This window comes from Sminthopsis crassicaudata, chromosome 1 (genome assembly GCF_048593235.1).
Source record: "Sminthopsis crassicaudata isolate SCR6 chromosome 1, ASM4859323v1, whole genome shotgun sequence".
NCBI classification, from domain to species: domain Eukaryota; kingdom Metazoa; phylum Chordata; class Mammalia; order Dasyuromorphia; family Dasyuridae; genus Sminthopsis; species Sminthopsis crassicaudata.
The window spans coordinates 734,507,096-734,521,860 of NC_133617.1; positions in this window are offsets into that span (position 1 = coordinate 734,507,096).

Below are 14,765 nucleotides of genomic sequence, written 5' to 3' on the forward strand. Positions count from 1 at the left end.
CTACAGTTTGTAATCTCAGAGAGGAGCCTTGGACTCTGAGAAGTTATATAATCTAACTCAGAGTTGACACAACCAGTATATGTCAGAAGCAATGATTGAATCCAGTTCTTCCTGGCTTCAGACCCACTCTCTCTGCTGCCCTCTCTTCAACTAACTCTTATTTTTATAAAATGACTAAAATACAGTAATTTGGCCTTGATTGTCATGAAAGTCAGTGGAGAATGCTTCTACATTTAGTGTAATTCAGCCAGGAGAAGGACTGGGGGGAGAAAAGAGGGCAAAACATTTAGCCAGGCCATGGAGGAGAGGGCTGGAGAATCTGAAGTGAATTTATAATCCCTTTGTAGAATTTTCAGGTCCTCTCTTCTGCTGGCTTTCGTAAATGAAGTCCTCTTATTTTAGCCTCTCCTGAGTATTACATCAAGTTCCCCATTTATTAATTAATATTTGCAGTGGGAATCACTGCCTCCCCAGGTCGTGGCATCTCTCTTTGGTCCTATTCCATTAGAATTAACCCAAATGTTAGCTGCTTAAACAAAGTCACAATTTGCCAGGTTACTCTGCTGTGCTCACAGGAGCAATTGTTGTTATCTAAGTATCTTGTAGACATCATATGTTTTTTAAAATGATATCTTTTTGAACATCTTCCCTCCTATAGAAAATGCCCTTAATTAGATTTTATTCATCTCTCTTTGTCTCTTTCTCTCAATTTCTCTCTCTCTCTCTCTCTCTCTCTCTCTCTCTCTCTCTCTCTCTCTCTCTCTCTCTCTGTATATAAATATAATATATATATATATATATATATATATATATATATATATATATAATTTTTTCTATGTTTTCCATTTTTTCCACTTTTGATATTCTAGCAAAAGTCAATGAGTCATTCAAATTCAAGAAATATTAAATGCCCACTATATATCAGGCATTTTGCCATGGGCTGGAGATACAAAGGTACAATGAAAAAACAGTTCCTGCTTCAAGGATTTTACATAATGGAACAGGAGTAGAAATCAACATATGCCGATGAAGCAGTACAAGGAAAATTGAAGAGGGAGAAAGCACTAATCACTGAGAAATAAGAAGAGGTCTCACGGAGGAGTTTTCTACAGAGTTGATAGAAGAGAGGCATTCTGGGAGGCAGGAATGAAAGGGGAGCCCATTCTTGGCATGGGAAGGGTTTGTGTAAATGACAGTGATAGAAGATGGAAGATCCACTTTGGGGAAGAGCTAGAAATAATATTTTGGCTGGAACGCAGAGTTCATTAAGGGGAGAGTAATGAGATAAAGCTCCAAAGTTAGTTGGAGTCAGATTGTTGAAGGGCATTACATGCCAGGCTGCAGAGATTGTATTCTATGTTAGAGGCAGTGGGGGACTCCTGAAGTTTTTTGAGCAGGAGGAGTGACTTGGTGAGATGTGTGTCTTTGGAAGATTATTATGGCAATTGCATGGAGGATGGATCAGAGAAGGGAAAGATTAGAAGCTGGGAGACCAATTACAAGGAGATTGAAGCAGGCTAGGTAGGAAATAATGAAGGCTTGGGTTATGGTGGTGGTAGACTGAGTGGAGAGAAGAAAATAGGCGTGAAAAATGTTGCAGAAATACCCATGATGAGACTTGGGAAGTGCTTGGGCATGGGCAGGGGGTGAGGGAGAGCAAAGAGATGAGGATGACTGAGCTTATGAACTTGGATGGCTAGAAAGAGGTGGTATCCTTAAGGGACATAAGGAAAACTTGAGGGCGGATAGGTTTGGAATAGAGGAGAAAATATGGAGATTTCTGTTTTAGGCAAGTAGAATTGGAGATGTCTACAGGAATCTGGGTAGAGATTTCCAGCAGGCAGCAGTGGATGTGGTACTTGAGTTAGGAGAGACAATGGGGCTGTGTAGTATGGTGATTTGCATAGAAATGATCATGAACTCATGGGAAATGTTGAGATCACTGGAAGAGGATACAGAATCAAGAGAGGAAGTCCCAGGACAGTCTTTTGAGGGAAAACTTATTAGTTAGGGGATAGGACATGAAAGACGCCCCATCAAAAGGGGAATGAGAAAGAGTGGTCAGGCAGGTAAGAAGGAAGAGATCCAGGGAAGACAGAGAGTATATAGAAAGAGCAGATGGTCAATGATATTATAAATCTTATGGTCAGTCAGTCAACAAATTTTAAGCATCTACTATGTACCAGGCACTAAATAAAGCCCAGGAGAAACAAACAAAAAAACAAAACAAAACAAAACAAAACAAAACAAACAAACAAACAAACAAAAAAAAAACAGTCCCTGTCCTCAAGGAGCTTCCAATCTAATAAACTGATCTTGACCTGAAAAAGAATGAGGACATCTCATTTAACATTTGCACTCTAGCACTGTTCTAGAGGGCAAGTTCATAAACTCTGGGTTGTGACCACATATGAGACCCATATGGGATTTCAGAATTGAATGTGGGGGTTGTGAAATTATGATTTATTATCAGTAAATGATTGATTTGTATGCCCTGTTCACACACACACACACACACACACACACACACACACACACACACACACACCACGTATACCCGGGTCAGGTAGAAATTTTTCCAGCAAAAAGGAGTAGAGAGGAGAAAAAGTTTAAGAATCCCTGTTTTAGAAAATGGATCCCAGCTGAACCTTTTCTCCTCCCTACTCCATATGTGAGCGTAGCCACCCAAATGAATAAGCATTGTTATTAACCTCTGTTCTTCAGCCTCGACAGCTTTCCTGATATTCTGAGCCAATTTGAGCTAGAGGGGGGGGCAGCTCTCAGTTCCAGCTGAAGAGAACTCACTATTGACCATGGTTATGAATCACCCTCTTCTCCCCCTATCCCTCTGTAACTTGAGCTTTTAGTTAACAAGATTGGATGCACTTTGGGTTGTAGGGCACCTTCCACAGAGTGGGTTTTAACTCAGAGACACAGATGACAAGCCCTGACAGATGTGAAATACCTGAAAGGTATGGCTCTGAGCCCCCATTAGTCTCTGCATCAAACAGTGAACACCTAAATGGGTGAAATTGGACCAAGAGCCAAAGTGACAGAGAGTGTGTCTAAGTGGTTTTATGTCAAGAGCTCAGAGGACCTGCACATATCTCCTGTCCAAACCTCCTCTGGAGGAAATAAATAGATATTTATTTGTGATAGTCTTCAGCCAAGTTTGAAAATAGATAGCATGGTGTGAGAATGTCTATACCGAATATTAAAGAGACTAGGGTATAGTCTGCTTTTCATATTAACTATAATAGAACAGAAAGGAAAGAGTCAGGGGGTTTTCTCTTTTGAAATCCCTAGACATTTCTCCTCAAAGTCAGGACAAAGCTGTGGACAGCCAAGGAGGGAACATAAAGATATCACAAGCCAGGAACACAAAAGCCAGAAAATACATAGAAATCAAAGGGTCAATAGCCACTGGAGCCACAAAACACTCATGTATACACCTACAAGCACACACATACATACAAAGATGAGGGTGAACCAAAATTTAATTAATTTAAAACCAGTAAGAATGCAAGAGTCTAGAAATACATGTTTATGAAAGACTAGAGTAAAGCATTGGATTCATATCCAAGTATGGAGGAAGGCAGAAGGCAGATTACAGAGACATGTAATTGGATATAGGGAAGGAAATGATTGATGGAGAGGGAAGAGTCAAAGCTTACTTTTGGCTTATGAACTTGGTTGCTTCAGAGAATAAAGGGTGGTGCTCTAAGTAGAGAGAAAGAAGCTTGAAGATGGGGAAGATACAGACTGTGCAGTCTAGTGGATAGTGCGCTGAAGCTGGAATCAGGAAAACTTAGGTTTAAATTTCTCCTCAGACACTTTCTAACCGTGGGATCTTGGTTAAGTCATCTAATGTCTCTGAAACTCAGTTTCTTTATCTGTTAAAAAGAAAAAAAAATGAGCTGGTGAATGGACTAGGCTCTGAATTCCTTTCCAGTTCTAAGTATATGATCCCGTGACTATTAGGAGGAAAAGACAGCACATTCATTTCATTAAACCTAATAAGTCACTAATTACTTAAAAAAACAAACAAACAAACAAACAAACAAAACAAAAACAAAAACAAAAACAACAACAACAACAACAACAAAACAACAACCCTTAAATAGGGCTCTTTTTTTTAAGAGTACATTGTTTCAGCTGCCTACATGAATTAAAGGAAAATGTTTCGGCAGGCAAATGAAGTTCTGATGAACTCCAAGAGAAAGATCGGGCTAAATGTACAGTTTCAGCTTTGTTTCTGTAGAGATGGTACTTGTACTCTTAGGAGCTGATGAAGTCTCCAAGGGATGGAAGATAAAGGCACAATAGAAGGTGGTTCATGGCAGAGCTTTGTGTAACACCTATATTAAAGTCATGTAAGGTAGATCATGCTCCAGGAAATGTGATTTTGTATTCCAAAATTCACTTCACTGGAGACTTGTGGCAATCACTTAAATTCCTCAGACCATGAAATTTCTTTATTTGCAAAATGAAAGGTTAATGGTTTCATCTTGACTGATTTCTTTAAATGAAGCACAACAGTGAGAATCAGGATTTACTATTGTGAGGGGTGGATATTTAGCTTACTCTACCCAAGAGTTGCTTATAGGACCCCAATTCTGATTTGTAGCAGAAGGGTTTGGCCATTTGGAAAACCATCTCCTCATGCAGGTATGGGTACAGACAAAGTGCACAAGTCAGTTCAGCCCGACAAGAAAGGAGGGCTTGTGGGTAGGAGCCAAGCCTGAGCTGTTCTTGAAAATGAGGCACATCTTGTTTATGTTTTCAGTGCAGATTTGAGATATCTTCATTATTAGGAAACTCTCAATGAAGAAACTGTCTCCATCTCTGTAGACGGGCAACTCAACTTAAAAACTCACCTGGAGTCGCTATGATTTTCCCAGAATCCCACAAACAGTACCTGTTAGACACAGTGGTCCTCACACTTTTTAAATAAGGGGCCAGTTCACTGTCCCTCAGACTGTGGGAGGGCCGGACTATAGTAAAAACAAAACCTCACACTCTGTCTCCACCCCTCAGCCCATTTGCCATAACCTGGTGGGATGCATAAACATCCTCAGTGGGCCACATCCGGCCTATGGGCCATAGTTTGAGAATTCCTGTTAGAGTAAGGTCTTAACTCTTGATTCCAGGACTGTCTCTCTTTCCTGTATGTCACATTGCTTCTGTATTTTCTATAAGAAAAAGTCCTCTTCAATTATTTTTCTCAGTACAACTAAATTCTAGTGTCACTCTTGGATCAGTTGGCTGCAGTTAATAGCCTTCCCTTCATGTAAAGTACCTCCCATGTAAAGTCAAGCTGGAGCTGGGCAACAACTGTAAGCCCAGTCTGAAAAAAAGTAATTTCCTACTAAAGGTTTAAGATTAAAAAATAATTGAGACCCAGGAATGAGGTCTGTCCTGTGCGAGAAATCACTTCTTTTGCTGTGCTCTTCTCTTACCCAAGATGAGTTAGTGCTACAAGATGGGCTTCTTGTGGGGGGGGGACCCAACTCCCAAATACATTTAAATCAAATCATTGAGGGATAATACTTAGCTTTGTCATTTTCTAGCAGCAGGATGAATACGTGTTCTGGACGGTGTTTGCCAGCAAACAGAACCCAGCCATCTATTTCTGCAGCCTTTAAATACACCGATTAAGTTTTGACTTTCACGTTGCTTGATGCAGAAGGGAATGGAATAATTCAAGAAGTTGTATGTGTTTGCTTTATTTCCTGTGCCACTTCCAAGACCTGATTCTGCAGCCACCAGGGCCATGGGGTATTGTGGTTGGTTTTGTTGGCGTGGAAGATGGGGACTGATCCGACAGCTCTTTTAAAAGGTATTGATTTTTAAGTAAGCCTAGCTGCCTTTGTGCAAGTGTGCTCGGTTTATTTGAGGAGAACAAAAGCATATAGTAATCAATTTAGGTTTCATCGAAGCTCACAATTATAGCATTTCCAAATAATAAGCTTCATGCTCCCCTTCAATGCATGGGCTAGTGGTCTGTTGTGGTCTGGCTATAGAGCTTGCTACTTTCTCTCCCAATGATTAGACAAAGTCTGAAAAGAGGAGATGAGCCCAGATATGGCAGGGGCTTGAACAGTACTGCAGCTTGGGGCACCTAAGCTGCATATCAGGAGGACCTGAGTTAAATTTTTATGTTGGACACTAAGTAGCTGTGTGACCTTGGCAAAGTCACAACCCCAATTGCCTCAAAAAAAAAAGAAAGAAAAGAAAAAAAGAAAAAGAAAAAAAAAGAATAAGAGAGAGAGAAAGAAAAGTACTGAAGTGGAAAAAGAATTCATTGCATCTGAGGTTAGAGGACAATGGGTCTCTTGGGCCCAAGAGGAAATTGGGTCCTGCAAATTATTTAATATCCATGGGCCTCGGGTTTCTCACCTACAAAAGGGTATTTAAAGTGCTTTTCAATTCATTTACAATGTTTATGAATATATCATATATTGAATGTATTTATATGAACCTCACCTCTTGTAATTATTGTTTATTCTGCTCTCCAGGTGATGATGATAATGATAATAATGAAGAATGAGGGAAAGAGAGAAAAGACATGAGAGAAAAAGAGAATAAGTGGAGAGAGAGAAAGAGAGAGACAGAGACAGAGATAGACAGGAAAGAGCAAGAGAGAGACTGAGATAAGAAAGAGATAGAGGAAAGACAGAGACAAGGACAGAGAGAGACAGAGAGAGAGAGAGACAGAAAGAGTCAGAGAGAGTGTTAGTCCCAATGATCCTATGGATCTCAAGGAATATTGCAATAGGGAAGAAATCCCACAGAAGGATACAAGAGGTTGCTCTTTGTACATTGGAGTGTCCAGAGTTCCCTTCTTCCTTCTGCTGCCCTTCGTTTTCCAACTTCTGGGCTTCCTAGTGGATGATGGTAGAAATTGTGTCCAGATAAAAGAGTAAAATATAAGTAATGAGTGAGTTGACAAAACACCAGTACTGAAGTAAAAATACTGATCCTGGAAGAGGTATAGAGGAGGGGGCTATAAGGGGAAAGGACCACTAGTGTTGAGAATATCACCTCTGCCCCATTTTGAATCATGCTGGGGCTAATGAATTGGTATAGGAGGCTGATTTTCATCAGTATTTACAACACTTTTTAAAAAAATTACAGTTCATGGATATTTCTTGCATTATTCTTTTCTTTTTCTGCAGATGTATATGATTGGGAGCATACTTTGGAGGCATCTAGGAGGCACAGTAGATAGAGAGCTGAACTCAAAATTTTGGAAAGACTAATTCAGATTTGCCCTCAGACACTGTGTGATGCTGGGGTTAGCCACGTTAGTTATTTATCAGCCTCGGTTTCTTCATTTATAAAATAAAAATAGTAATAGTATATGCTTGCCAAAATTCTTCAAAGTATCAGTTGAGATATTTGTAAGGTACTTTGTAAATCTTCAAGAATTATAAATAAATTCTAGCTTTCATTATCATTATTATTAACAACATCCAGAGATCTAGGAGGGCAAGTGAAAGGAGGTTTAGGACTTCTTAAATGTTTACCACTCATGATCCTTTTGTACCTGAGAGATTTTTAGGCAAACTTGGGGATATAGATCTGTAAAATAGGTACATAAATCTAATATTTACTAATAATAAATCATAATTCATGACTCCCATATGTAGTTACATTACTCAAATTTAAGAAGTCTGGAGATAAATTCTCCTTCATATAAGAACATTTGAGTTATTGCTTTTCAACTTGTATAATATTTGAACCATGTTATTATGTATGTTATTAAATTCATGAATGTGATAGTTCATGAACTGAGAAGGGGAAGCCTGAATTGGGTGGGAGTTTGTGTGTCATATGTTTTATATTTAAATATTTTGAGTAATTTATTTCATCATTTAAATTAATTTCAAACCTGACCAGAAAATATTGGACCCAGTCATTTAGCATCACTACAGAAGCCCCAAGCTCAGGAGGAGATGGAGGAGCAGTGGTCTAGCTGGCTAGGTAGAGCTTTCTGGTAGTCAGTGAGGACATCACAGACCTTTAGGAAGGCTATACCATCCATGTACAAGAAAGAAATTAATCAGGTTATTGGATATGTGGTTCTATTGGAATGACACTGTAACTCCTAGAGTTACATAATTAATAGAATGACAAGCTATCTTCCCATAGGGTCAAAGAAGGCAGCACCTGAGGCCCACAAGAATATCTGAATTGATTTCTACAAATGCTATACTCTCTTTGCATATAAGAGAAATAGTCTGGGAAGGAATAAATATAGCCTTATTAATGTTATTTGAGGGGATCGATGAAGAACCTCACAGATCAGAGCCCATTTTCTCTCCTACATAAGGCCTCTTCCATATTCTAATAATCCTAGGGTTTGAAACTGTACTATTAAAAACTCATTCTTTGTAGCTTAAGATATCACTTCTTTAAGTGGCATTTTAAAATGCAACTGTCTCTAGGTAGGATTTTTATAAAATACTTTATTAATAATAATAATATAGCATTTATTTAGTGCTTTAGGGTTTGCAAAGTGCTTTACAAAAAGAACTCATTTTATCCTCAAAACAATCATCAGAGGTAGGTACTATTATTATCATCCTTTTATGGATGAGGAAACCAAGGCAAATAGAAGTTAAAATCAGGGTCCCACAGCTAATAATGTCTGTGATGGATTTGAACTCATATCTTTCAGTGTCCAGGACCCATTTTCAATCTACTGTACACCCTTCCTGCCTAGATACATATTTCATTTGTTCCTCATAATAATCCCATGAGGTACCTAGGACAGCTTTTTTCTCTGATGGAAGAAAAGGAGCTGGCGGTTTAATGAATAGAATACTGGACCTAGAGTTAGGAAGATCTGTGTTCAAATCTAGCCTCAGATATTTACTAGCTGCATGACTCTGCATAAATCATTTAACCTCTGTTTGTCTGAGTTTCCTTAACTGTACAATAGGTCTAATAATAGTACCTATCTCCCAGGGTTGTTTGGAGAACCAAAGGTAATAATATTCATAAGACACTTGACACATGGTAGGAGCAAAATATATGCTTTCTATCATCATCATCATCATCATCATCATCATCATCATCATCGGGAGGGTTATGAAGGTTGGGATGTTAATTTACTTTTCCAAACTCACAGAGGCTAGAAAATAGCAGATGCAAGAGTTAAACTGTGATCTATTTTCTTTTTTCCCATACACTTCAAATTTTTTTCTTAAACATTTGCATTTCTTCTAAACATATTTCCACATTTATTATGCTGCAAGAAAAATCAGATAAAAAAGGAAAAAAATGAGAAAGAAAAAAAAAAGCCAGCAAACAACAACAAAAAGGGTAAATACTATGTTGTGATCCACATTCAGTTCCCATTGCCCTCTTTCTGGCTCTCTACATCACAAACTATTGGAATTGGCCTGAATCACCTCATTGTTGAGAAGAGCCATGCCCATCAGAGATATGTGATCTAGTTTTTAATCTCCAGATCTTTCTTTCATGCCATGCACATATCATATTGCATGATGATCAACTGAGAATTACTGGATCACTGATTTTAAGCTGAAAATGATCTTAGAAACTAATAAGATCAATTGTTTCCTCCATCCTGTCCCCATTTTGCAGATAAGGAGCTTGAAGGCCAGAGAAATTTGGCTGGAGTCATATCTGGTAACTGTCTAAGGTGAGGGAACATTGCTTTTACTAACTCTCCCAACTACAGGTTTCTATCCATTACATTACCTCTGAAAAGCGATCCTTCTTTGATCAGGAATTGATCCTGTCATGGCAATAAAAGTGTTTATCTAACCATCAGACCACTCAGGAAGACATGGGGCACATCATGGGTGGAGTCAAGAATTTAAGGTGTTTTTGGATGTAAAGATAGTAGATGGAAATTGCCGAGTTTCTGGGGGCAGAACCAGAACCAATGGAGGAAGGTGGTAGATTGGCAAGTTTTGATCAAGTAGACATTTAGAACTATAGAAAATGAGTATATGTTCTGAGTCACAAGACGTGGATTCAAGTTTTGTCCAAATCCTTATTGTTTGTGTGACTAGATGGTCTTTGAACTCCCTTGCAGCTCTTGAGTGAAAATTTGCATGGACTATGTTAAAAATGGAGTGAATTGTTTTGGAGGTAATGGCTGCTCACTTCCCTGAATTGGAAGTTTTCACAGCACAGACCATGATAACCTCAGAAAAAATCCATCAGATGTTAGCTAACTGGCATAATCTGTAGCCAGGTTTTCATTACTTCCTGGCCTTCAATTATCTGACCAAGCTTTAACCAGTTCCTGGCTCTCTCTCCCTTGTCCATGAATAAACAGATTAACAGACAATATTTTCCCAAAGGACCTGCTTTCCAGGGGTAGTCTGTCTTGGAATTGACCTAGAATTCCATACTAATAATAACAACAACAAAAAAGGACTTGTTGTTCAGTCACATGCAACTCTTTGCAACCCCATTTGGGATTTTACTCCGCAGAGATACTAGTTTGCCATTTCCTTTTGTAGCTCATTTTATAGATAAGGAAACTGAAATGAACAGGGTTAAATATTTTGCCTAGGATCACACAGCTAGTTAGTTTCTGAGGCCAGATTTAAACTCAGGAAGAGAAATCTTCTTGACTTCAGACCCAGTGCTCTGCCTACTGTGTGCCACTTAGAACAAAGGACAATAATTCACACTTTGAAAGTCCTACATTCATAAAGTGCTGTTGTCATCATAGCCTTCCATGCTGAATCAGGAAAGTATACTTGCCTTCATTTCATATTTGAAGAAACCCAGACACAGGGAAATTAACATAGCAGTTAGTGCCACAATAGTATAGAGACCCATACAAGCAATTAAATAGGAAAGAAACCCCCTCCTTCTATTGCCCAGCATCTTTTAGGCACTCTCTTTCCCAAAGAGAAATCTGATGGAGAGCTGAGCCGTGCAACACTCATATTAATTGGACAAGACCAGATTGGATCTTTGGGCTACTGAGAACTTATTCCTCTGTTGTGGAGTTGCAGGATGGGAGGTACCAGCAAAGGGAACACAGAGCTGACCCACCTGCTTGAACAAAGAGTGCCCTGGCTTGGCCATGTTTCTAGATTCACTGGGTGTTTATTTTCCCCATGGCTGTGTTTGTGGGATGCTTTCCAGCCTGAGCAAAGTGCATCCCATGGTCCTGCTGCTTTGATTTTTAAGCCTTAATTGGAGGGACTGCTCTGTGAGGCAGAGTGAGGAGAGCTCAAATTTATATTGGGAAAGGACGTTGAAGGGGAAGCTGGGTGGCTGCAGAAGCATCCTGCCCTGCTTTGACCTCTCTAGCCATGAGATGCTGAGGATCTTCACTTACTTGCTCATTTTGGGGCTGGGAGCAGCATGAGACAAGGACAAGGAGAATGAGATTAGTCAAAGAGAAACCAGACTAGGAGGTTCCTCCAGCTCAACAATAAAGAGGGCACAAATACGCTGAAGAACTTAGGGATCCTATGGTGTCCAAGTCATATGTTCAGGTTCACCTGATGCCCTAGGAAGTGCCAGGAGTGGCTGATATAAGCCTTCCTTGCCTACAATATATGGAGAGGGGTGGGGGTCTGTTATGCCAGTGAACTTTCATTCTACCTTTTGGAAATGTTGAAGGGTGGGAGGAGAGGACGTGAGGAGGATCCTGGAGGGAGGAAGGGAAGGAGACCAGATTTTGTTAAGTTATCCAATTGTGTCTCATTCTTTTTGACTTCATAGACCATAGCCCTTCTATCATTTTCTGAGGAACTGAGAGGAAACACTGGCTTGCCTGGCACATGGGCCAATTAAGAGAGCTTAATAATGATATATTTCCTTTTTAATGACTATTCCTTAAAATGTAAGTTCCTTGAGAGCAGGGAGAATTTCATTTTTGTCTCTATATTTCCAACACTGCACAGTGCCTGATATTTAGCAGGTGCTCAGTAAAGGCTGATTGATTGATAACAAAATTTTTTGCCAATTTAAATTGTTTTTATTTTTTATTACCAAGAAAAAGTCTATTATTTGTAATCACTATACTGCTTTTGGAAAGAGTGCAATGGGATGGGGACAAATAATTCAATGGGAAAGTCTAGATCTTATTAGGGAAAGCTGGTTTCCAATGTGAACTTCCCATTACCCTTGCTATAATTGCCTATGTGGTTTCATAGCCTAACCATAGGTCCAGAAGTTCCTTGACAAATCCCATCATTTTCACCCAGAGGCTTATGGTCCTGCTTCATGTGAGTCTCTCACTTTGTATCTATGTCTTTCTGTCTCTATTTCTCCTGTTTTAAGGGTTTAAGTGATGAATAAAAATCAAGACCCAGAAATCATTTTACACATGGAATCTCCAACTAAGGAGGAACCTTGACATTTTGGACAGAGATTTAAATAGCTGATCTGAAAAAAGATTTATGCATTTTGTTAGTCCAGAAGGGCTATGTTTCCCGTGACCTTGGGGATTCTGCCTCTCTCAATGCAATCCATGGTGAATGTATCCCAGGATCATTCTAGCCTTCTTGACTATTTAATCATGTTGTTGATTCCTAGCTGTGCTGGCAATACACTCAAGTCCTTGTAAAAAGCCCATGTTCTTTCTAGGAAAGGCAGGGTGGTTCAAAGGAAAGTCAAAATCCTTTATGAATACTCCAGATTGACTTTGCAGTCAAAGGAACTGGTTTTAAAAGCCAATTTTTTTTGTGTGATTTTGGACAAGTAATTTAGCAATCCTGTATAAATGAAGTTGGTTGGATTAAGCAGGGGTTCTTAATCTGGTATTTATTTTCTAGATTTCAAGCAATCCTGGAATTGAGGTGGGAAATTACATTTTAATTTCAATATAATTATAATCCTATGTAATTTATTTCATTTTTGTGCATTTAAAAACATTTTAAGAAGAGATTAATTGGCTTTACCAAGTTGCCAAAGGAATCTATGTCAGATAAAAAGGTAAGAACACTTGGCTCAGATGATCTCTCCCTAAGATCATCCCTTCCTTGTGTCGCTAGTCCTACTGTGCCCTTTGCCTTTCCATCTCCAAGATTCCATGCTTCCTAATTGTACTTAGAGCCAGCCTGAGAATAGTTGGTGGAGAAGAATCTTCTGTATCATTTCCTCCCTGTAAAAGAAAGCAAATCCTTGGGGGATCTACAGAGAAGCCCAATTGTACCAGCAGATCAGAGGGGCAGTTCTTACCTTTTTCTCTTTCCCAGGAAAGAATTGAAAGGAGAGCTGAAACCTCAACTCAGCACAAGTCTGATTTTCCCCCAAAGCAAATTCTTTTTACTCATTTTCTTTCTTTCTTTTTAAAACATTATTTTTATGATGTATTAAACTGAGCAGTTGATTTGCATTGTGCTAGTTAAGACAATTTTCTTAGCATTTACTGAGTGATTTGGCAGGCTCAGCGTTAGGAGAACTAAATTGTAAAATCCCATTAAAACCTAGTCCTATAAGAATAAAAGATGGTGCCAGGTGCCCTCCATGACATGCCACAGCAAATCCTCATCACATTACAATAACAAATGAAAAAATTAAGTGGCTGCTGTGTCATAACATTTGATGAAGAGAGAGGAGGATGTGAGCCACAGAATCAATTGCACTGGATTTGAGCCTCCAGCCAGAGGAGTCAGCTGATGGCCCTGAGAGAGAAGGACATTTTTCTTCCACGGTGTCAGTTGTTTTGGCACAAGACACCAAAGGATTACTGGCTCTGGAAGGTAGGGGAAAGAGCGATGGGTGAGGAGTCTGGAAAACTGGATTCTAATGCTGCTCTGTCATGAGTTTGGAGCATGACTTTTACTGAAGTCTTCATCTCTCTGAGCTTCATCAGTAAAATGAGAGGATTAAGTGAGATATGTCTAAAGACATTAAGTCTCTTTATACACGTGGATTGTTAATGTAATTCAAAGTCAATAAGCATTTATTAAGTACATACCATGGGCTACCAGTAGACTCTGGAGAGAAAAAGAAAAAAAAAACTGTCCTTGATCTCCAAAAGTTTATAATCTACTCAGAGGAACATCATGTATATGCTCACATATTAGTAATGCAGAATTTAGATATTATATATATATATATATATATATATATATATATATATATATTTTTTTTTTTTTTTTTTTTTTTTTTTTTTTGCTGAGACAATTGGGATTAAATGACTTGCCCAGGGTCACATAGCTAGGAAGCGTTAACTGTCTGACAGCAGATTTGAACTCAGGTCCTCCTGACTTCAGGACTGGTGCTCTACTACACCAACTAGCTGCCCTACAATATTTTTTTTTAGAGGAAGGCACAAATTTAATGTGGAAGGCTATTTGTTTGGTAGAGAACAGAGGTTCTGGAAAGAAATATAGAAGGGTTTGGGAAATCAAGATTAAGAAGAACCAGATATAATGAGCTGATCTAATTGGGTATAGCAGATCAGGGAATGATATCAGAAAAGGATACTTTGATGTAGGAAGTCTACAAGTCAAAATTACCGTAAAGTAGGATACTACACAAGGGCAAAGGTTGAGTGGATTTAACTATCCATACCTGAGAAAAACCAGAAAGCAGATTGGAGAAGGATGTTATCTAAATATAATAATTACTCAGTTCCAGATTCTGCTTGAAGGTCAAAATAGGATTCAGTGGAGCCCTAAACAGGTTACAGAGATGTGAGATCTTGAATCTCAGCCAAGTTATCTCTGCCCCAGCTTAGTCCAGTGTTGAGTAGATTATCTATGAATTTAATCCTTCCTCAGACATTGTGATCTTAGACATATCACTCA